The sequence below is a fragment of the Hippoglossus stenolepis genome, chromosome 4 (assembly GCF_022539355.2).
Source record: "Hippoglossus stenolepis isolate QCI-W04-F060 chromosome 4, HSTE1.2, whole genome shotgun sequence".
In the NCBI taxonomy this organism is placed as follows: Eukaryota; Metazoa; Chordata; class Actinopteri; order Pleuronectiformes; family Pleuronectidae; genus Hippoglossus; species Hippoglossus stenolepis.
Window position 1 is genome coordinate 4,793,354 of NC_061486.1, and position 22,894 is coordinate 4,816,247.

Genomic DNA, 22,894 nt, shown 5'->3' on the forward strand with positions numbered 1-22,894 from the left:
ATAAAGAAGTTTTTTCTTGGTGATATCCCTCGATGCACAAAGTGGAAGAGATCAATCACCTGCCAACCAAGGCTGCAGTCACACTCAGTGTCTCCTGCTAATTCGATTCCTGTTGATTCTCCCGGAATTAAAGACATTTAAAATACACTTTTTTTTATTGATTTATGTATGAATGTTTTTATTTAAACAGAAATTCTTCCCCCATGAAGCTTTGATTAAATATACTCACTGCTGCTCACTGCTTTTGAATTATTCTAAATCAACTTGTTCGTTCTTAAAACATCTCTCAGCTCTGCACTGCACAGATATGCTGCACAAATATAAATTAGTTTATATGCATCTGCCAGGTTGAGACACTTGAAGACACGAGTCCATTTTGTAAACACACAAAAAACACCAGAACCCTCGAAGCACACAACAACAACAAGCTTGTAAATTGACACCTTGAATCCCGTCCACTGGGTTAATGAAACTTCATTAGCCTTAAATCAAGTACTCGATTGCTCCTGATTGAATTCACAGAAGATGCATAAAGGCCCGAGCCATTGAAAACATACCACATAGCGTCAGTGACCTTCTGGCTAACTATCGCCGACAACAGAGAAAATCCAGCACATACACAGCTCCATTAAACAGACAGTTAACATTACGTTTCCTTTTGCCGTCATTAAACAAACGGCAACATCAAAACCAATAGATTTGAATAACAGTAGTGTGAATGCTGATAAATGATCTGGTAGTAAAAAGGTTTTATTCTGCTACTAAGATGGAGAAAGTAGTAAAGAATTGTGAGTAAAGGAAGTGGGGTCCTTTCCTTTTCATCAGTAAAAAGAAAAGGGATGCAACGATCCCCTTAAGTTAAAAATCATATTTTTGTTTTCTTTACTGATCGCTGTAATCTAATTGACAGAAATTTGTCATAGTTACAGACAACTTCAATCCCCACGTCTCTTAAAATGCTGCAAACTTCAGCCGAGCTTGGGAGGAAAAAGAAAAAGACCTCCACTCAGACCACATCCAATTTGTGAGGAGTTAAGTGGCAAGGAACTGCCATTAAAATTGTAAGTGTAATAACTGCAGGCTTAATGTAGCCAGGGAGACCGATTCAAAAAATGTGAGTACACATGACAGGAGCCTTTTCCAATTCTCATCAGAGCAGCGCTGCAATGTCATATTTAAAAAGTTCACAGAAAAAGAAGTTAAAATCTGTCTGGTGTGATTCTAACCTCAAGTCAAGATACATGTAGAGAACAAAGCTAAATAAATAGACTCAGAATAAGAAACTAGAACCCTCTAAATAATAAATGAGACAAAATGCTCTGATAGTTTTTCAATGAAATCATATATAGTGTATTCAGTTAACAACACAACACACACACACACGCACACACACTGGGTCGGTCCCGCCCTCATCTACTCACACAGAGCCACAAAGAGAGTGAAGCTGCCGGAGGTGAAGTGAAAAACCTTTTGGGGTTAAAGGCGTTAAGAATAATATGAAACCAGCCCGTAGCTGCAGCCGAGAGGAGCGGTGCACTTTACCTCCGCTGCTACGACTCCATCCCAACGGAAACTCTGATATCACATTCAATCAGGAAGAAAATCTCTCAAGTTCAGTTGAAGTCGCAACTTATTTGACTCGTTTCATTCAAACCACGTCTCGGGTAAATAACAGCGCAGCCTCTGAAGTGGAAGAGATCATGCGAGCTGTGTGACGATTGTCAGCAAAAGAGAGAAAAATTGAACTTTGGATTAATAATAATTCCCACATCTACCAACGTGTACGTGTACAAACGAGTGTTTTGAGCCCTAACTTTCTCACAGCACACCGACAATGAGAAGCAAAGAAAAATGTGAGTTTACAGAGTCAGAAGCATCGAGGGTTGAAAATAGGGAAGACCTGCTCAAGTGCGTTCATTGTCTCGTGTTTAAGTGGGGTCAAGAAAGACCACATTGAGTCACGAGCACGGAGCCTCGCCGAAAAAAACACCCGCTCTTAACCCGGCATACCATGCAGTGTCTCTCCCGACACAAAGACAGGCTTTATCCCCCCCCCCAACCTGCACTCAAGGTGCGCTCTCCTGAAACCCTCTTATGAGGTGGACTTGCTTAAAGTCCAATGGGAACGCTCGTTCAGAGCAGAAGAGCTGATGAGGAAACCTAAACTCTGGATCTGACACGGTGCGTTAAGGCTTCCGTCTGCTCCAGACAGAAAGATCTGGAGGCGAAGGAAGGAGTGAATAAAAATACTGCACAAATAACACTTAATTGAGGTCAGTGTGATTGAACGCTGCGAGGCTGGGATGGCTTTAGCATAGGTTCCAGATGGCAGGCTGTTATTTCACTGTGCCCTGCTAATGCTGCAGGATTCGATGCTGGTAACCTGAGTGTCCCCTGGGCCCCCTGGCTCCTCCACTGCACTGAAATCAGGGCCAAGCTCCCGCCGCTGCGACTCTGCAGGTTTACTCAACTTTGAAAGAGGGAGGGGCGGGTGTTTGGATATGGCGGTGGAGGAGGGGTGTGTGTGTGGCGGTGGGGGTGGGGGTGGTGCTGGAACAAAGCATGTTAACACCATCTCTGTGTTTAACAAGTTAGGAAACAAGCAGGGGTTTCCTTCAGTCCCCCATCGGAGGCTGGTTCTTACCTCTCCTCAACAGCAGGAGACAAACCCGGAGTGAACGTTTGTTTTTCTCCCCAGTGCTGCCACACTGGTAAACAGACTGAAATCCTTCTCAAGCTGCTTTCAGACATGCACTGAACTCCGGTGATCGTCCTGGGGCTGAATACGAGAATGCAAATGTCGGAGTAAGAGGCTCCGGACAAGAGTTCTTCCTGCCAGTCCCTCCCCTGAGTAAAAACTCTAGATTATATCCAAGTAAACTCATGTGAGGATACAAGAATCTGGAGGATTCACTCCGAGTTACATAGCATATAAAAATACACAAACAAAGATAACAACTTGGAAAGAAGGAGATTTTGAGAGTTTATGCTAATTCCTCCAAGAATTAAAAAGAAACACACAGATCTGCCTATTTAAAAAAAAAAAAATAAAGCATTTAAAACCCTCCCACTCATGCAGAGCGATTTCTTTGCTGTGTTAAAATAAAAGCACGTTTCAGAGCCAAGGCCACCGCTGAGAATTCCAGTAACGTTATTTTTGGTTGTTGTCCAAGTATCGGAGAATATCTTCGATGACTCGCTCCGGTGGACGGCCTGTATTGTTTTTTCCTTCTTATAAAATTTGCCATCCAATTGAATTAGACTCTAATTTACATTTAAAATATGAACCTTTTCCTCTTACTTCCTATGCAATCACGCAGGGCATAGGCTCCAGCCCCCTGTGGTCATAATTGTAGAAATGTAAAAGACTGGAGATTAGATTAGAAAAATAAAAAAAGACAATTACAGCAACTTGGAGTCAGCACGGCCTTAATTTGAAAAGGGGTAAAGAAAGAAGCAGAGCAGCTAAACACCTATAAATAAACTTCCTTATGTTATGTGTATGAAGTTCCTCCACAGTCACCTCCACATCAGACCAGTGGCCCATCATGCTCCCAAATCCCTTGATTGGGAATCAGCCATGAAACCTCTGTTCTATTAAATGCACTCTCACTGAAGGATAATAAATTAAATGCCTTTTTTTTTTCAAGCAACTAGAGTTTAGGTGTCAAGGATACAAAAAAAAAATAAGAGAAGATGAAACAAAATCCTCCGCCGCGTGTTTTTTGTGCAATAGAGATGTAAATGAGCAGAAGTGCTTTCAGTGCTGCACACAAAGACGTCCTCCTGAAGACACAATCGTCTCGGAATAATTACCCAGGACAGTTGTACCATAATCTCCGACGTCATAATTATGTGGAACACTGTTACGTATCCTTTATCTCACTGGGTTTTATTCCTATTTGACCTTCAACACGGGATGAAACTTGTTTATCAGCTCCAGATTTTACGAGTCCAGGTGGATGCGTCGTTCGCCGGCGTGGAAAACTTCTCAGGCGGATCATCGCTCTTACGCAAAAAAAACCCAAACCCGTGGTTTCGTAGATCAATAGCCTGCTTAACTGGGGAACCGTGCACACACTGCATCTACCCCAGAAAAAAAAGAAGGGACAAATGGTTCCTGTAACTTCCAAACTCAGCATTCCTAACTTTCTTTTTTGTTGTTTTTTTTTCAAAAGTAAAGTGCGAGCTCGGTATGTTCTCCGGGCACCATTCATATAAAATATAAAAATATGTTCTCTATGAATTACAGTCTCCCATTCACATTTGGATATGCAGGTTATCCTGGTCTCTGGAGAGGCTGCAGTTCTCTGAATGCATCTGCCTTGTTGCCAACTCTGAATATAACTGCGCTCATTCTTAAGACCCACAAGATTCAGGTGATCCAGATTTCTCTTTCCTGTGGCATTTCCAGGACAAAGAGAAACCGCACTTAACGTGTGTTTTTTTGTAAAGGGAGCTATTTTAATGATTGATTTATAGTGTATAATATTTTACAATGCACAAGCAGATGAGCCACCTCTGTGAGAGGATTTTATAAGCAGGGGATTTTATAGTCTCTTGCCTATTAAAGCTACTTCTTTTACAAGCAGGAGCAGGTCAATGCGAGACGTGGTCTCCTGGCAGAAACAGGCCGGATCACTGTCTCCGCTTGACTGTTGTCTTTTTGTTCTTTAGTTTGTTCTTTAGTTTGTTCTTGAGTTTGTTCTTCATTGTCCCCTTTTATCTCATTATCTTTGTCACAGTGTATTGCTGCTCACAGACATATGCTGAACTTCACAAACGTCATAGTCATTTGCTCCAGATACTTTATGGAACTTTTCCTGCCAGGCCCCTGGTACAATGTCCCTAAAATATCAGAGTGAGCCGCGATCCAGCAGGAAAATGTCTGGAGTGTTAACAGTGAGCGAGTAGGCATGTTCATGACACTTTAAATATGTAGATAGGTGGAATACACGTAAAACATGCCGACAAAGACTTAAAAATCTCTGTCCAAGCAAGCGTTTTGGTTTTGTATTCATTTTAATCCCCGTCTATACTAACACGCATATCACTTGACCTCTTGCGTGTACTGAGCGTGTGCTGTACTGAGCGTGTGCTGGTCGCGTTAGGATGCATTGTGTTGTGAGTTGCAGCAACAGCAAGATGGCTTCTCCTACTCATGTAAGCAGTTGTATCATCGTAAAATGGAGACTTTTAACTGCACAACAGCTGTTTGCAGAGACAACTGGGTCAGAAACACTTTTAATTGATTATCCATGTTGTGCTCTACTCAGGTGTCCGAGGATAATGCCTCTTGTTTTTTTCCTGGAAGACGTCATGTGATCAGAGCCGGACGAGTCAGCGAAGACTCTGTCATGATCAAAATGACCCAATCAGCAAGCGGTTGTGAGTCTCTACGTTATTTGTTTCTTCAAGCACCTCAAGGTGTCTGTAACAGAGGTGATGTATTTTCAAATGAAAACATAGTCGTGTTGATCAAGCCTTGGAAGGACCACAGGACTCAAGAGCTGTATCTGCAATTGTTTTTTGGTATTTACATGTTTTCTTAAGGAACAAACTCAGCTGTACCTTATATCAGATCTAAAGAAAAAAACTGTTATGCCATGCCCGTTGTTTTCAGGTTAGTTACTGCGGCACTGGAAACGTTGGTAGACACAGATTGTCCCCAGCAGCCCCACAGTACAGCAGCAGTCCTTGAACTGATGTTAGCAAATCAAAATAAATCACAGAGAAATGGAGTTACGAGCAGACAGCAATAAATAATCCCTGCTACGGGTCAAGTCGTGTACCATAGCGCAGCGGTTTCCTCTGCGGTGATATTCTTCGAACTCAGCACAACAGCAGCCTTCCCAGTCATGATCCAAATCACATAAGCTCCTTCATTGTTTCTGCTTGTGTTCAGGCACAGACGGGGAAAGTAAAAAAAAAAACATTTCAGGCACAGACGGAGCTCCACTTACAGCTACGAAGGCACTGGCCTGGAATACTAAAGGCTTGGAAAGCGAATACAGGTAACTGATGGCTCCGAGTCAAACCAGCACAACTTCAGTCTGCGCGGGACTCACACTTTTCATGTCTTCTCCCGTTTCACCCTCATTTTCACTTTACGCACTTTAGAGGGAAAAAAAAAACGTTGTCTTACCATCTGGTTTCTGGGCGGAAGCCGTGGTTTTGAGTTTTCTTATACTGCCCTGACCTCAGTTTATTAGAATAAAGAAAGTCACACAAACAATGAATGAATAACTTAACCGTTAATAAATAAAGTTGTGGTTTCCAACTAAATGTGGAAAGATATAATGTCACAGTGATGCTGACATTTGACCTTTTGGATATAAAGAATTATTTCATCCCATTAGACTCTAGTTAAAATGTCTCATAGTTTGCATAATGAATTCTTGATAAATGGTCAAATTAGGGCCCAGTGACCTTGACCCACGACCTTTGTGCACTAAAATCTAATCAGGTCATCCTTCAATTTTAAGTGGAACTTTTAGCATAATTTGTAGTAATTCTCTCCACATGTTACTGAGATATAGAGTTCATGAGAACGGGAAGAACTGACAACCGAGAAAAATGACAACGCCTTCGGGCTCAGCTGTCGTCGGCATGGAGGCATAATTACACATTAAAATGCGGGACTACGTGTGACCTCATCTCGAGTCCTTGATTGATAGATGTCATACCTGCCAGGTTCAGGTCACAGCCTGAAGAGTAAATAAAACTATATGGAGATAATGTGCATTAAAAGCATCTTGGGCTGACCTGTGCAACATGACAACATTTAACACGTTTAAAGTGAAGAGAAAACCCTCTGACAGGTCATGTAATTGGAATAATTCATAACACGCAAACATAAATGATTAGTCAGACACTTTTTTTTTTTTGCATTGATGATCATGTCCATGCATCAGAGCCGTCACTATTAATTACCATCATTACTGCGATAAGAAACTTTTGTTTTTTGCCAGGACAGCAGATCTACCGGGGCCCAGTTGGTCCGTGCACATTAACGAACACATTCACATGTTTCGCTTCTCCGTCCTGTGCAGTGAGCAAACGGAGAAGAAAATAACCCAGGGAGCATTAGAGGAAGGCAAAAATATCTTAGAAAAAAAAAAGCAAGAAAGCATTTCCAGCAAGTCGTTCATTTTACACAACACAGCATTTGAACAATGAGAAGCCGAGCAATAGAGACATGAGGCGGTGTGTGGGTGGCACAGTGGGCAAGAGGGACAGACGGAGACGTGCCAGAGCCTTTTTTTTCTCCTCCTGATTAAAACCGTTAAAAATAAAAAAAATCACATACTCGGAAAGTCAGGGGACAAAACTGTAGGATACACAAAAACAAGTTGATCTACTTTCCTCGTCCTTAAAGTTCAACCTGAAGAGCAGGTAGCAGGAAGTCATTGTGAGGAACCTGGATTCAACGCTGGGTGATGTTAACGCTTCTGGCTGCAAAGTGACATTTTGACAACGGCGTCTCAAACCCGATTCCGTTGGACGTGTTTTTGGGAGCAGTCGGATTCTGACGCTCGTCGGAAAACTCTGGCAGCAGCTGAACACGAGGTGACTTGAACTATAGATTCTGTATAAGAATTATGCAACGCGGGAGTCAAGTGAGAGCAAGAGGCTGCCTCGCACCGCGTGCAGCCAGTTACACTCCAGTATATGTGACATCGGGAGTGAAGCGTATCATCCGCGAGTGAGACTGAGCAACGGAAACCAACACAGATAGAAGCTGAGCTAATTGATGTTGTGCGTTGGAAGGTCAAAAATACAACGTGATGCATATGAAAAAAATAAAGTGGCATCAATAAACTACACACAGCTCACTCATATTTAACAGTCTCCTGGTCTGACATCCCTCCAGGGGCCGGGGGCTCGTCTATTTTGCAGTGCCGCTGATAGGTTGCACGTATATTTACATATAAAAATCCTATGTGAGACATTAAAGCAGATGCCTCGAACCGAAAAAAGGCGTAAGGGCACACAGGGAAGTCGGTGGGTTTTAAACTTCATTGAGCATCTCTGTTGATCGGCGCCGGTAATGCATGCACGCACGCTGTGCCAAGGCCATTACCTATTCGACAGCGCACATGTGCTACATATCAAACGGCAACAAAGTACTGCTCGTAGGATATGTGAAAAATGCAAGCTAGCTGGGAAATTAAGAATATGCTCTCTGATCCAAGGATGCACTGCATTAATGTGTAAAAGGTCCCACGCCTATCGAACCACTGAATGGTTACTACGCTCAGTAACGTCCTTCGCTGGCAACGTTCAGCTTATTAATATTTTATGTCAAAAGGTCATTCAATGAATCAAAGCATTCAAAAATTTGAACAGACATAAATACGTAGTGGGAACTTTTCAATTTCAGTCTCAAGGTGGAGCATCAAGAGTTTTGTCACCGACTCGGTGTCTGAACCAAATGTGAAAGATGTTCACTCTCTCTCTCTCCTCCGGTTTCTGAGTTATGGCCAGAAAAGAGTTTCTGCAGAACATTGAGACGTCACAGTTAAGTTGACATTTTGACCTTTTACACATAAAATGTCGGCACTTCATCCTCACAACCTGGTACACATTTGAATGGGACTTTCTCATAATTAGCGTATGAATTCTAAATGTGTTCTTGTGAGGCCGGAGTGACCTTCACCTTTCACCTCTGACCACCAAGTTCTAATTAGGTCATCCTTGAGTCCAAATGGGCGGTGGGGCCGGAAGTCATGGAATCTCCTGCAGGCGTTCCTGATGTATTGCATTCGCATCAAGATGATCCATCTTGAGCTAATTAAATTAGCCAAACTTTTACCGTTCCTGCACGATCACTCAATCACGACTGGACCAAAAGTTGCATGACATATTCTTACTTAAGTGATTTTAAATTTGATATATTTGATTTCACAATCAACACCATTCATCTTGGTTTGAGAATTGTTCCACCACCAAACAACAGAGTTTAAAGTGAGCTTTTACTCGACTGGAAGGAAAAACAAGATTTCACCTCCTGCACTTTAACAACTCTCAGTGAGATACAAGTTAGAAATAACCCTGACAAAAGATGGAAATGTTTCCACGTCCCTGAAAATGTCACGTTCTTCAATTTTATTCTATTTACGAAAACATTGAGTCCGAAGCAATTTGCTTTATATTTTCAACGAGGTTGTCACAATATGCCGTGTCCACGAATAAAGGCTGTTATTGTTACGTGATGTGTCCTCTATTAAAGAGTTGAACTAAATAATACGCAGGACCTCAGGCTTTCCCAAAAATTGCCCATTTAGATGCATTCACTGACAAAAATGATGTGGGGGAGAGGCAGTGATTGTCAGTAAAAGTGTTTTTTATAAATTTCCCACACACACACACACACACACACACACACACACACACACACACACACACACACACACACACACACACACCAAAATGCCTGTAAAGACCCAACGGCCTGTTTGAAGTGTCTCCTGCTCCGACTCTGTTCTACTTTAGACACAGAGGTAGAAATTAGACACAAGTTAAAAAGCTGCCTTTTCTCTGTGTGTCTGAGTCGTCACCGCTTTTATTTTACCCAGTTACACAAATATAAACACACACAGACACACAAGCATTGCACTGTGACTCTTTGTGAACAGCTGGCTGTATTTCAAAATGGGCATCTGCGCTGTTATATTGAACAGAACAAGCTTGGTTCATGAGATTGACTTTGTTTTCAGATAACGAAGTGATACAATCAAAGAAACAGAAAACAGTGACAGGACGAGTGTTAGTTGCTAACAAATATATTTTAGTATTTGACAAGAAAACCATTCACTAATTTAAAAAAGAATAGCTCTTGTTTTTTAAACTCCTGCAGCTACAACACAAAAACGTTAAATTAGAAATGAAATTCAGCCAATGTGAGCATGTCTAAGCATGAAAAAACGAATTTTCTTAATATTTAGAGAATAAACAAAGCAGAAAATGTGCGTTTATATTTACATTTTACGTAAAAAGTAGATTTTCTTTGTTCAAAATCGAAATGAATGGGTTGCTATTTGGTTTTCTTTCTATTTCTACTTAATATATATACATTTTATAATTTATTTGGTTAAACTAGAAAACATCAAGCCTCCATTACATTTCTCCGTCACAATCATCCAGCTCTGCATCACATGTGATATTTACGTTCTTCCAGGCACCTCAGTAGTTTCTGGGGCTTCAGCAGAGCAGTGGAGGAACTGATCCAGTGACTCACTCACTTTTTACCGCCCGGCCTCTGCTTTTTGCTTCCTCTTTATTGCTCCCTCTGCATATATGTACGGCTCACATCAGAACCTGGCAGCCGGAGTTTGAGAACCGACTTATCATATATATACGACCGTAATGTTGTTTTTCCACGGGCACGATATTCTACACTTCACCACCGTACCTACTTCTAGTAACTCGACATCCTCCTGCCTTCTTTTTTTTTTTTATGTGGAAACAACTGCAGTGTTGTCTCTGCACTGAAATCACAGTCGCTCGTTGCCTGACACAGTTCCGGGGCCTCAGCCTGATGAATATCCACCATTAGGGAATCCACTATAATTATAGAGGTGAGACAGGGTTCACTAGGTCCTGATATTCAACGCTTTCACATTCTTTCTAAATACTATAACAAACATGTCCATCTCCAACAGCTCAATATATCCGAGGATGGGACATATCACATGACCCCATCACTCCTGTTCCAGCGCCTTTATACTGGCTCCCTGTATGTTTTAAAATTGACTTCTATTGACTTTTAGTATTTTTACGAGCCGTACATTGAGATCCTGAGGAAATCAGGTTTTGAATCCCTTGTTAAAACATACTTTTATTGGAGATCCTTTCCTAATTCTACCTGAATTTTGATTCTATTTTATTGAATTTTTCATTTAAAAGATTGTTATGTCCTCTCAAATGAATATTGTCTTTTAATATTTGTGATCTGTGATAATTTCTGCTCTGTAAATAAACTTATTATAAAGTTATCATGACACGTTGCTCTACTTGACACACAAGCCTTTGTATTCAATATAAAACCCAGTTTGATTACACTGAACACTTGGAATTATTCCTGTATTTTTGGTGTGGTTACGCGCTGTGTGTAATCCCGAATAGAACGTTGGCTTTTCCCGACAACTTGTCAACATAAATATTCCCTGAGCCCTTTAATATCCCCGCTCGACCCGCTGTGTATTTAGCTGTCACGATTCACCGGGGCTCTTCACATCCATCCGCAGACGGATCGCAAATACATGCTGTGGTCAAGTTGTATCACTCACTGGGACAGCTCTGGCAGATGATGCAGAAATGAGTCACCTACAGAGAGCAATATAAGCAATTTTCTACTACATGCAAACCACATTAGCACGGAAGCTTCTGGAAATTAATGGAGCACAATAATGGAACCTAAACATGCCGTCTGTGATTCAAATATTAATAAAAAAAATGCATAGAGGTGCACTGCTTTACAGGTTGTTATCTTATCTTTTGCCTTTCAACTAAAAATGTAGCAATCTAATCTCAGGCCACAGGGATTACAGGAAATCCAAGAACCCAAAAAAGATTTTTGTCAACTAATTAACACCGTCAACCTCATCTTGAATCTCAAATAAAAACGCTTCACATCAAAGCTGCTCAATTTTACACCTTACCACACAGGACTTATCTCCTCGCTGGTGTGAAATGCCATTAATACAAAATACTTCAGAAACAGAAAAGCAAGAGAGAGAAAGAGGCTCCTGCTCAATGGCTGCCCGGCTGTAAACATGTCTGTAGATAGTGTTTATTCTTTGGATAAGAGAAAATCATGTGTCCATATAAAATGTATAGTGGTGACGCTGGGGGGGAAGAACTAACCAGGCCGTCATACACCATTAAAGACAATTTGCCTTTGGTGCATAAATATTTAAATAAGATGGGAAAGAAATGTAGAAAGAATGTATAGATGCGTGTGAACTGAGAGAGATTATTGCATTTCATTGGCTTTAGGTTTTCATTAGCGATGGTAAATCTCTTCTTCTGGGGAAACTAACTGTTTTGGTTCATACAGATGGACTTTAGATTGGAGGATGTTGAGAATGTATCTTGCTGAGGCCTAACAAGCTGATAATTGTATATTGGAGAATCGAAAAAAATGCCTATTAATTATTAAAACGTTAATTCCAAACCGTAATGTATTCAGTTGATTTACTTTCACTACTTTTCTTTGGCTCAAACACATGATTACTGCACATTCCAGAAACAAAGCCAGTGTTGACGTACTACTACCCAGAAGCAACAAACAATAAGAGACGACAAATTAATTTAATCCTCTGCCAAGGATAATCCCATAGATTTTAAACCCACACAACTCGCAGCCAGACCACAGTAAACAAACTGGAGGTTGTGTTCTTCTGGAACAACAGCATCACCACTTGAATACTTTAATGGTCGACTTCGCTAGAAATGTATTGGCACCAAACAACCGTTGGTGTAATACTGTCACGCAATTTGAAGAAAATGTTAAATGCATGTACTAATACACAGGGAGATAATGACAACCTCCAAATCCAAACGTCAAGACTACATCTCAACAGGCTGAAGTTCTTCAATATAACAATATCCAAATTGTATATGCTGTAATATGCAATTATTAAATAGTCGTCATGTGTCTTTGAATTAGTTGTTCAGAGTAAACAATATCTGCATGTTACATAGTTTGTAAAATAAATACCAACAAAGCTCTGTGCTGCTGCCTGGAAGCGTTTGGGTTGAATTTGATTGATCCTGATTCTCGTTGCTGGTTCATATTGATCCAACGTTTCAATCCCAACGTGGTAAAACAAGGTCAAATGCTTGGATAACAAATATATAAATACTTTTAAAGGCTGACCGATCACTCGCAAAGTACATTCACTGGTAGTTACATACAATACAAATGTATGATACACAGACATTTAAATATTCAAATATTAATAAAGATCAATCTAGGGCGAGTTAATTCAATTATTAAACTAACTACTAGTTATTTTGGGCGTTTGTTGACAAACACGTGAATCACTGTGTTCAAATTCAAGATAACATTTGAAAGTATCCTCAACCCTGCTGCCAGGAAAGCAAAACAAATATATATATATAAAGTACATAACAATTTCAAGTGTATTATTTCTTAAGATGCGTGTCAAAATATATACGAATTTGATCTACGTACTTTCTACCCAGTGTTAATATGAAAGTATTTCATTATGTGGCGATGTTAAACTAAATAAATAAAACCCAGCAGGGGTATTGTTTATCGTGTCAGAGTTTTGTAAGGAAGAGGTCAGCAGCCTCAGCTTCCATTTTCAGTGACGGCATTTCATATTTGAAAAATGAGGCCTGTCACTAAATGTCACCTTACCGCCTCTTTGTCATCTCATCATTCTTTTCACAACTTGTCACGGCGAAGCCCAGTTTGTGACACGAGCAAACTGTTAGCTTCCTCCCAGGCAGGCTAGTGGGCTTTATTAATATTTATAGAATAACAGCTTAAGGCCAGCCCCCTTGAGAGCTATCACTCCGCTTTGCTGCCAAACACTCGCAAAATATATTGACAACTGCTTTTCAGCACCGCTCTTCCCCCTGAAACCCTCCGTGTGCAGGTGTGCAGCAGCAGCAGGTTTTTAAACAATGTGCCGGCTTATTCTGCATGAACAAGGGAGAAACCTTTACCCCCCCACTCGATTTAACGACTTGCACGGAACCTGATGTCATTCACACACAGACTTGAAAAGGACATTTTAACAGAGCTGGGACTGAAACGTCTTGTTGCTGGATGAGGAAAAACAGGCATAATGATGATGTCACGTCAAAAAAACAGTTTGCAGCACTAGTTTTCTACTGCACAGACTGAAACTTCTCGTGTCACTCGTCCCCCCCCTTTTCGAACATAAACAGTTATAAATCTGGCCCCTGACGCGAAGTGACATGCACATGGACGTAATCAAAGAGGGGAAAATGTTCCTTCCTGCGACAGGATCTGATTGCCGTGGATTAGTGAGACAGAGACTACCGACCGCAAAATTATTTCATCACTCTTTCGGCAAAATAAATGCTTCCAGAAGCGTCCTGATGGCTACGGGCAGACTATACTCATCCAATAACGTCGTGGTTAGTGGAGCGGGTCCACAAAGAATACTTTGGTTGTCAATTCAACTTGTTTGCCTCGTTGGCTTTAAAAGTTCGGGAGATTTTTTTTAATTTTTTTTTAACTAGTTTTTTGTCTAAGCTCTTAAACTCTTAAAATGTTGTTCTCAAGTCAAATCCTTATACTTAGGGAGAGTAGCTGTTATTTCATCTTAGAGACATCCACTGAATTACCATTAAAATTCTAATCACACTGAAAACAATATCTGTGGATGTCTGACTTGGAAAGGAGGCAGAACTCTGCAAATTCAGAAGCCTGTGAAATTTCTTCAGTGCAATTTTGTGAGACAGATGCCGACAGGGAGCTGATTCCAACCTTAATAAAACACAACTCTGCTCTGAATGTTTTAATGTCTTCGAGCATCGTCCCTTTAATGTCGTCCTAATTTGTATCCTTTAAAAAAAACGCCTCTGTCACGGCGATGACAAACTCACAGCAGCAAATTAGCTCGGGTTCTGACAGGAGCGCAGCGCTGTGAAGTTAAACCTGTAATAGTGCAGGGTCAGATTCTAGAAGCCCCCCCCAGTCAGGCCTGGATGAATGGCAGAGGATGAATTTCATGATGCCTCCTTTGTCCTGCTGAACAAACTCATTGTCCAGTTCAAACAGGTTTAAAAAGTAATGTGTAAAACAATGTACATCTACTGTAAATAGTCAATATATAACATGATGATTATTACAAACATGTACGTGCTTTTTTGTTGCATCAAACTAATGAGAAAAGCAAGAAATCTATAAGTCTATTTAAAGAATTGGCCGATATGAGCCTTTGCATTTAAGTTAACATTTGTTTCACAGAATAAAAGCTGCAGAAAAGATGTGAATTCATCTTTGTTCTACTTCAAAAAAAATCTTCAAACTCTTAAATGAAGCTCTATTTGTGTTTTCTTCTTATTTATCGTTATTTATAACAAAGTTTATAATTAAACCGTAAAATATCAAGACTCACTTACATTTCAACACCTTAGGAATCATTGCCAAAATTATTTTAAATACATATACTGTATATATACTGTTTTTATTACACACTCAGGCTTTAAACATCATGGTATTTCCGAGACCTGTCAAAGTATTTTGAATACAAAACATCAAATTCCTTTTTTTTTTTTTTTAACTGCAAGCCACCAAACCTCCAACCAGTCTTTGATTTTCCTACATCAGCAACAACTCCCTCAAAGATTATGAGATAAGATCTAATATTCATGTCGTGAGCTACCAGGATGTGCAGTAAACAAAGGCACAGCTCTGTATCAAATCAGCAGTTTCATAAGCTGCCAACACTCCCCTATAAAAGTCCCCCACGCTGCGTGAGACATAAATAAGGTCCGATAGCGCCGAAGCAATGTCATCATTCAAAACATTACACTGCTGTATTGACCACGGCCGTACAGTAGACGCTTGCTTTTCCAACTGTAAACCACTGGGGTTTAATTACCTGCAAATTAACTGCCGTTTCACAATCTTGCATAAGATTATCCTGGCCATGATGAAATGCCACCAGGGAGGCTGTGCTGTTGGTGGGGGTGGGGGGGGGTGTGGGTTCGAAGAAGCAGAAAATATAAGATACCACATTGTTAGTGTGATCGCTGCACGGACTGTGATTCCTGTCGCCCCCTCGTAATGTGACCTTCAAACAGTCTGGACGTCTGATTGTTCAACACGAGTTGAAGTTCCATCATTGATTTACTGGCCTTTTTAGAAATCTGCTGTCCATAAGTGAAGCAGGCCGCAGTACACACACACACACACACACACACACACACACACACACACACACATACACACACACATCAACAACAACTTGAGTGTGGCAATTTTCTGCAGTGCATTTAACTCTGGTGGTGTAAAACACATTGACCCGACAGTTGGACGGAGTGAGTCTGTGAACAGTAGTTTGCAGCAGTTTGAAATGGTCAGCCTCAATTTTGCTCCATCAGTGGAGAGTTTTTAGTGCGCGATGGGCAATCAAGCACCGAGATCAGTTGGGTCAGCAAAGCCAAATCTGCTCTATTACTGAAAAACGGTTTGATGGCACATTTATTTATTTTTTAAAGCATTTTTTTGTTGTTTGGGATTTCAGGCTTCAGGTGAGAGATTTTTAGCAAAACCTGCAGACACCAGAAAGAGTTTTCATTAGCCGCACTTGCAGGATTATAATCTAGTTTCCCCTTATCGACATTCTCAGTATCTTCCTGGGACACTTTTGAAGGGGATGCGCAGAAACAACGTTACGTAAACATGAGTGGGACGAAACTATGTGCTCTGTGTAATGTAGGAGGGAGAGAGAGCATAACATCAAAACCACAAGCTAGCATTGTTACAACAGGAGGATTTCTAGAGTAAATCCACCAACATAACAAGAGGATCCAGACTCTGATGATGACTCAGTAGCAACTGAAAAGCAGAATTCCCCTCAAGAGGTCTAGAGAAACAAGAAAAGATGTATCTGTGTTGGTGTTTGTGCAACACACCAACAAACATTGCTACAGTCAGCTTTGCTAGATTCCCACAACACTCATCATTTCATTTCTTTCAAGCCTGTCATTCTTCAGGACCTAATCACACAGGATTCAGTTTTTGCAATGAGGCCTCCAGCAGTTTTCTTTGGGAATAAACTTTTTTTGCAGGAGCACCGAATGCCTCGAGTTCAACTCAGAGCAGAACACACCCGTCCTTTTAAGGGTTCCCCCCCCCCATTGTCCAGTCTGATGAACCGAGAGGCGAGTCTGCATTGGACCCGACGATCCTGCAGGAGAATCCAGCGCTGGAGTTTTGTGACTGAACAGAAAAAACAGGAGGCCTGGAGGCAATTTAGTGCAGCACTTCAAATTTCGGCGTAAGTTGTTTTCATTCATTTAAGCTGCAGTTAAGTGGTAGCATGCAGGTCATGGTTTCTGTTAGGCTAACGTTAGCTCACTTTCAATGTCAACATTCCACGTCTCTGCAGAAAAGCGGCAAAAACTATCTGAAGAAAAATTGAAGCTATTAGGAGCAGATTGTCAAAGTTTCAAACACTCATCGTAGAGTAGGCCTTCAACCTTCCATTAACCAGGTGGCGCTCCTGGACCAGGTACTTCCCCCATTTACGTTTCCTCTTTCTGAGGGTCTCACGTCCCCACATACATCTCAGGTTCCCTGCTTCCAATGTATTAAATTGGGAACAGCCTTCCACCCTCAGTGCCCCTCACCTGTAGCCTTTATATTTAAAGAGCAACGTACGGATCTATGAGTTCACTTGTGGGCTTCAGCAAAACAGGCAACACGGAGCTTCTTGCACTTTTCAACCTTCCTTCCTTCCTCCGTGGAAAGCGTCTGATCGGTTCCTGTTGTTCACTCCTGAACATGCTCGTCTGAGAGCATCTGAGAATACGTGGATATGCCAAGAGACAGCATTTGCACCACTAAGTGCACCTGGTCCTATAAAGTGGCCTCATATTATTACAACCATGCAAGGCAACCATCAGTTCTAATGACCCTCTCGAGATGGCTGCTTATCCCATTTCTAGTCCAGAACCATGTTTAAAAGTAGGAAGGAGCTGCCGTCGGTCGAAGGCCTCCTCACGCTCCCTGCACATGTTAACCTCCTTTAATCTAAGAAAAATAATCAATGATGAGAGACACAAACTTGTATTAGATGCTAAAAGGAAATATGTCTTTCATGCTGCACACCAGGCAACTCACTGTGCTTTTATTTTGCAGCCCGATACTGAAAGTGCCAGCTTTAGGAATTTCCTAAATGAAGTTTTCTTTTTTCTGTTTTAACGCCGTGGGGGATTCTAGGGGAATTCTAAGGCTGTGAGAGCATCTACCTTACAAAGTGCATCTACAGCTTCTTTAACCACTGTTCACTTTTCATTTTAACAACTGCCCCTCTCTCCGCTCACATCGGAAAGTCAGCCCCATGTGTTCCAACTAATTTGCTTTCTTTGGAGCTCGGCTAGTTATCTCGTGTTTGCCAGCGAGACCTCACATGCTGACACATCCACCTAAAAGGCTTCCTCCCCATTGAAATGCAGAAAATGGGATTTTTTATTCATACACCTGAGGGAATATCTTTTTATGATTATTATTTTACACACCCAACTGTCATAATTACGTGCATTCCCCGAGTAAGTGTTGTGTCGTGAATTTCTGATCTGAGTGTGTCGCCTGCAGAAGCAAGGAACAGACAGCCAGAGGCAGAGTTGCAGCTAATGACAACGATATATTTCTTTAACAACCTCTGATTGTTTGTTTCTTCCTCTTTAATAAATGAAATCAAGTGTTTGGAGACAAAAAAAAAATCATTCTTAATTTCCTTAGATGAAATAAAAGAAAGGGTCTTGCAGGTCGGGAGCAGTTTTACTTTGAAAAAAAAAGAAACTGGGTCCTCTGTAACATACACGTAGGACGGTTTGCATTATTAATGTAAGAGATGCAGGATTAATGCATGAAGTGGGATTCTGAACAATGGCCTTCACCGTAGATGGGCTCTCAACTCAACTTGGCCCCAGTCTACTCCGAGGAAGACGGTTTTCCTGCTCGGTGAAACGTTCTAAATCTTTCTGGAATATAGTAAAACTTTTAAGAAAAACCAGAGCCTATGCTGCAGCACCAGGGCGGACAAGGACATATCAAAGTGGACAATGTAAGGATAATGAGCACCACACCTGCGGGATTGTCGTTAGCTTCCGTAGAAATGAGAGTCATCCTAAAAATTGCTACATGTGTACTCTGAAATGTGGGACACAAAGGGGAGTCTGTTGCCCTGCTCCCTGGAGGAGAAACACTAGCCTGCGTCTGGGGGCTCAAGTGCATAATTTCAACCCCCACCTCGTTTCTCAAGTACTTTGTTCGAGTGACTCTGACGTGCCGAGCACCAAACAGGTGTAAGATTCCACTTCTTTGAAAAGTGGATTGGATAGTTTTAGGGAAAACAGCTAAAAAACACGCAGGGATACAGAGAATGGGCGGATACATAACATTATGATTACGGCTGTTAATCAGGTTTGTTTCAGATCTCGGAACCTCAACCGGAGATCAAATGTTGTTTTCGTTCCCTTTCATATCTGTAAGTGAATCTTCTACAAAAAACAAATGAATCACTTCCTTCTCCCAGAGAATTTGGCTTTGTTTACTTTCTGATATGGGCCCAAATGCATAGAAGTCAGCCCAGCGCTGTTATAGCGTTAATACAGCAAAGTCAAGTTCCTGCTTTGTGTTTTGTTTGGAGCTAAAAACATCAAGGCGAAATTGACTGGGGACCTCGCTGCGGTACGTCCATAGATTTTTTAAAAAGGTTTTCAAGATGCTTGTCACTTTGACTTTTTTTGATTCACCATCACAAGAAACCAAGGAAGCTTTCTGAAAGCAGTAACACACACAAATGTCATTCTACTCTCAAACCCAGGTCGGGTCAACACTGGCAGCAAAAACAAGCTGTTTCCAGACGTGGCACTTAACTCTGAAGTTACTCCGTATTTTCTCCGCATGCGTGGACGCAAATGTCTGAGTGAGAGGCTCCACAGTTTCTGCAGACTTTCTCCACCTGGCCTCCTGGTATAAAGTTCGTAGAAATTCAGGAGAAGTGGAAGGGAGCTTCTAACGTGCGACAAACGCACAAATTAAAAAAACTAAAAGAAAACAAATATCTCCCGGTGAAAAAGAAGCGGCGACACACACGTTGAAGATATCAAGAGAGTTGGCGCTGATCTCCGCAGCCGAGTTAAAACGTCACTTCCTGTCTCTGTCTGCTGCGCCACCATCTCGCCATTCCCCCCCCCCCGCTCACCCTTCTCACCCTTCTCACCCCGCTCACCCTCATGTCTCTTCTCTCAACCCAACCGGTCGAGGCAGACGTCGCTAAACTGACTGTAGCCAATAACTTAAGAGACACAACTACAAATAATTCACAGTCCACATGTTGCAATGTATTTAACATTAACACAACCTCCCCCAACGTCCCCATGTTTACTGTCCCTCAACTGTGCTGCCTTCTAGTGGACGCATTGCTTGTCCCCATTTCAACTTAAAGGACGCACGGACGCAGTTTCAGCAACACGGTCTGAAACGGATGTGTCTCTTTTCATACAGGCAGCAAATATGAGCCTTTGGTATTTCTAATTTATAAGACATTCCTCTCCACTGCTTCCTGCTCATTGTGGAAACTGTTTCTCTTTAAAAAAAAACATTTCAGGGTCTTTCACCTTAATTGAATTTTAAACACCTCGAGATTATATATATTTTATGAATTTGCCATTGAAATGAAAATACAAAAGTAGGTTGTAGATATAAATCTGAGGTTCGTGTACATATTTCTATCTACGGCAGCCATACGTATAAAACTGAGCTACGAAGAATAGCTGCTCTGCCACTGTCCGTTGGTCACTTGGTAACACCGCATGCTTCTGAATTCTGCAGTGTCCTCGACTCATCACACAAAGTCTGGAGCTGTCCTGTCAACATTAGAAGAAAAAAAAAATGAGGGGGCTGCGAGTGTGAGTGAGAGAGTGAGTGAGAGAGTGAGTGAGTGAGAGAGAGAGACAAAGGGAGGGAGAGGGAGAAGGAATGTGGTGCCCAGCTTTCATGTCCAATAAAGTGGTGTAATTGTGACAGCTACCCATTAGTTCTGTGTGTGATAAATCACAAGATGACAGACTGCAGCTTCAACTAAACATAATGCTCGGGGCTAGAAAATCCACCTTTTTCGCTGCACTCGGTGCGGCTGCATTGGGAAAAAAGAAAAAGCGAGGTATAGGTATGGATCACAGATTAACAGGAAAAACTGAGATGCATAATTCATGTGTCAATATTAACCTGACACGGCCATCAACTGGATTTCAAGGTTTTCTGCTGAACAAATCATTTTTCTTTTCAATGATCGTGGCGTCGTTTCTATAGTTGTGAAGAAAATACTCTCCAGCATCCACAGTATCCATTTCCCTCATATGGACCCCCTCCCTGGATGACCGTGCAGTCTCTCACAACAATTATTACTTGAAATACACGATCTCCCCGTGGACAACTCCAGGGGGACGGAGGCATTTCATTGTTTCCTCTCTGTCATCGTTCTGCCCCCGTACACTGCCGACGTTAGTTCAAACACAACAATCGCTTATGGAACGTAACGAGGTCCAACTGCAACTTACATGTCATCCTTCTTCCTCTCCCCTTCGGAGAATAGCTGTTTCAGGCTCACAATGAAACGGCGACGACAAAGGGCGAGAAGACGAGCAACAGATTTTTCATTTTGTGACCAGGGAGGGAGGGTTGCTTACCCCCCCTTATCATGCAGAGAACTTGTGCCGAGGCTGCTTCTCTGAGCTCATCAGCACGACAAAGAGGAGCCGGGAGAACACAGCCTTGTTCTACAAAGGTTAACCTCAACGGGACCTAACAACTCCAGACTTCTCATTTGATGCCTCAGCCAAACACTTGCCATGAGAGGACAGAGGGGCCCTGGATTCCCCTGGATTTAACCTCTAATATCTGGGGTCACGGATCCTACCACGGCCAATGGTGCAAACCCCCCCCCCCACACACACACACACACACCTCTCAAACACATGCACACACACCCACACAGTTGTTTCTTGATTGTCTGGATGTCTGCAGCACGTCCTGGGAACAGCCTCACTACTAGAACACACTCAAAAATAAATCTTGCTTCGCTTTAATTCATAATCACTGTGTTTATTTTGTGTCAAAACCTAATCTCGAGTACCAGAGCAATTCTTGCAAATTAACTCCCAGTTAATTAAGAGGAAAAAGTTGACTTTTTGAGAGACTTTTATGAGATTTGGCTTTAAAAGGTATCATGTTCTCCTCGACCTCACTCTGACTCTTAGCAGACTTTAGTTAATTACCGGATAAATTCTCCACTAATAATTTGAATTAGCGTGATTAAGCTTCAGCTAAAAATGTACTTCCACTATGTCAATCCTCAGAAGAGAGTGTGTGTGTGTGTCTGTGTGTGTCTGTGTGTGTCTGTGTGTGTGTGTGTGTGTAGATTTACAACTTGCCCCAATGAGTGTGGAGCTGGTCTATAAGCCGTGTGCAGGGGCCCCCAACAATGACTCCCAGGGGTCCTACTCACGCTTTTTTTTTTACTCCCCGGGTCTCAAATGTTTGTGAGCTGCTGAACATTCAAACAAAGTGCTTTCTTAATTTACTTCATTAATTCGATTGTGGGGCCATGTGATGACGCAGTTTATTTTTTGAAGGCTTTGTCTCATAAATTTAACAGGACAGAAAAGGGAGAAGAAAATCCAAATCCCATTGTGATGACTTTAAAATTTAATTTGATGTGACTCAAAATAGAGCTTTAGTGAGTTAATCATTAATTTTTTTGTTTTTTTAATGTGGACATTTTTTAGTATTTAATGGAACTTTTTGCTTGGATTTTTTAGTTTTTTCCTCGCATCACAATTGAAAAACTATGAGATGCACACTTTACCCTGAGCCTCGATCCATTTTGAACAAGACCAGCAGAAAACCCACAAACCACTGTGGTGCTGCAACCACACTACAACACACAGGGGCTACAGGACAAAGTTGAATATGGATTCTCCTTTTTTATGTTTTTCAAAGCGATAGAAAGAAAACAAGGGGGGGGATGAACTAAATCTCAACCATAACAAATCTACACTTCCTCGCAGAGCCCTTTAAATTAAAACAACGGGGGGGGGAACTCGCAGCTCACACATCGAGAAAACACAGGGTTTGTTGCATGCACTCGCA

The 22,894-nt window shown here is 41.6% G+C and overlaps 1 protein-coding gene across 8 annotated transcripts in view; it reads right to left on the bottom strand.

The window, feature by feature from the left end:
* tenm4 (teneurin transmembrane protein 4) overlaps positions 1 to 22,894 on the bottom strand; it is a 159,044-nt gene that overhangs the window by 135,202 nt on the left and 948 nt on the right. The window lies entirely within an intron of this gene.